Genomic DNA, 2,753 nt, shown 5'->3' on the forward strand with positions numbered 1-2,753 from the left:
TTATCTTAGGAAAGCACATACAAAGAAAAGCTACCTTTCAGCCTCAAGGGGGCTTAAAATAATAACTCAAAAAGGAAGGAGTGGGGTTTGGCAAGGAGACAAAAGACTGAATACCCATTTGTCCTCCTCTCTTCCTAAACTTCTGACTGAAATGTGAGAAAGAATGGTGTGGTGGTTTGACTATGCTTGGTCCAGGGAAAGGCTCTATTAGGGGGTATGACCTTATTGGAGTAGGTGTGTCACTGTGGGAGTGGACTTTAATACCCTCCTTCTATCTGCCCATGACATAGTCTGCTTCTTCCTTCCTTTGGATGAAGATGTAGAATTTTCAGCTCCTCTAGTGTCATGCCTGCCTAGGTGCTGCCATGCTTCCTGCCATGATACTGGACTGAACCTCTGAACTTGTAACCCAGCCCCAATTAAATGTTGTCCTATGTAAGAGTTTCTCTGGTCATGGTATCTCTTCACTGTAGTGAAACCCTCTAACTAAGACAAATGGTAAGGGACACAGTCTTGATCCAGTTAGCGCAGCAAATGTGTTCTCAACTTAAAGGCTGCTAAAACAATATTGACCAAAGCACACAAGCTCATTAATTACAGTGTCCATAGTAGTAAAGCTGTAGTTAGGGGACAGCTTCCATTGCAACCTGTGGTTAGTCACTTTTGTTCTAGAAGTTTCCTTTCAGGTGTAAGTTTTTCTATTTTGAGACAGGATCTCATATAACCCCTTTTAAACTTACTGTGTCAATGAGATTAGCCTTCAACTTTTGACCCTCTCCTTCTCTCCATGCCACCATGCTCACTTGAGATGAGAAGTTGTGGCAATTCTCCTACCTGCCTTCCACCTCTAGATATAATTAAAACAAAACAAAAAAAGAGTCTGTGTAGCCCTAGCTGGCTTACAATTCACCACGTAGAGCAGGCTGACCTGGAACTCAGAGATCCATCTGCCTCTGCCTTTCTAGTCCTGGATTAAAGGAATGCACCAACAAATCTGCCTTCAGTTCACCCCCCCCCACACACACACACACACTAGGAGGCCTGCCTGCCTCTGTTTCAGGATGCAAGTACTGAAGGCAAGTGTGAGCACTGCCCGACATTTCAACTTTGTACTGCAGGTATTTTGCCCAGAGGTTTTGTTTATGGATTAACCACTGGGTTTGAGGAGGGAGTGCTGTCAGGGTTCTAAAAGGGCTGTGGCCCAACAGGCTGGGCCACTACTAGTGAAGTAATCTGTAAACACAGGGCAATGATATGGCTGACAACTACTAAGACCTCGCCTTGTGCCACAAACTGGGCCAAGTACTTTATGTCCATTGACTCATTTAATGTCTCAACAACATAAGAGACATGAGGTGGATGTAATTACAAAATTAAAGAGCAGGAAGTAGCTTGTTCACTATCACACAGCTCCTGTGTGGGGAACTGGGACCTGAACTTGAAACTCGGAAGTTGCAGAGCCCACAAGATGGTGGTTAAATGCTCTTGGCACTTGATGGGGGTGTGAGCCAATCCTGGAATCAGTCCTAGGGGGACATTTACCCTTCTTCCTCTCTAGGACAGGAAACTGAGGCTCCTGAATAGTTGATTCAAATCTTACTGAAACTAGCTCATCCTGCTCTACCACACAAAGCAAGAGATTGCTGCTCAGAAGTCTTCTGGGCATGTCTTGACTAGAGAGAGAGATTATCTTTTTGCTCAAGGGTCCTTTCTTTGCTTAATCCTATTTATACCGTTTCACTCACACTGCAGACAAAATCATTAAAACAAGAAACCAGATTTCTGGGGAAGAAATTTGTGTGTCTTAAAATGAGTGTTGCACAACTCTGGGAATACACTCAAAAAGCACCAAACTGCTTAAGTGGAAAACTATGGTTATGTGAATTATAGCTCAATAAAACTAGTTTTTATTTTGTAGTTCATGTCTTCAACAAGGGGCTAAAGAGATGGCCAGTCACTAAAAGTACTGGTTCCTAAAAGGACCCAGGTTCGAGTCCCTGCACCCACATGGCTGCTCAAAACCAATTCCACAGAATCTAACACCCTTTTTTGGCCTCTGTGGGATCTAGGCAAAGATATATACTCAGGCAAAACGCGCAATACAAAATAATTAACTTTAAAAAACGAACAGATTTTTTTCATTTTTTGAGTGATTCCAGATAGGCTCCTGATAAATGTGATAGGCTCCACATTGTCTATCCTTGTACCAAGCACAAGAGGAAGAACCAACATGCTCTTCAAGTTAAACAGTGACTTATGTCTTGAGTTGAAGTTTCCAGTGAAATGTCAAGTTTTGGTGTTAAAAATTTCACTTTTCACTTTTAAAAAATGATTTGCTGAGCAAGGTGGCCCACATTTCTAATCCTAGACTTTTATAGGCTGAGGTAGGGGGAGCAAAAATTTAAAGCTCCCTCAGTTATGTAGTGAGTTGGAAGACAGCCTGTGCTACATAAGAACCTGCCTCCAAATAACAAAACAGGGCAGTCACATGAGATGGCTCAGGGTAGCTGAATTCGATTTCTGGAACCCACAACAAGGAAGAAAACAAATTGCCTTCTGAACTTCACCAATGCAAGTGTATTCACTCACACATAATATAATTAGAAAGAAAGAAGGAAAGAAAGGAAGAGAAAAGAAAGGAGGGAGGGAAGGAGAGAGAGAGGGGGGAGAATAAAAGAGAGAGAGGGAGGGAGGGGGAGAGGGGAGAGGGGGAGGGAGGGAGGGAGGGAGGTTCTTATGTAGCACAGGCTGTC

The sequence above is a fragment of the Grammomys surdaster genome, unplaced genomic scaffold (genome assembly GCF_004785775.1).
Source record: "Grammomys surdaster isolate TR1022 unplaced genomic scaffold, NIH_TR_1.0 138, whole genome shotgun sequence".
Classification (NCBI taxonomy): Eukaryota; Metazoa; Chordata; class Mammalia; order Rodentia; family Muridae; genus Grammomys; species Grammomys surdaster.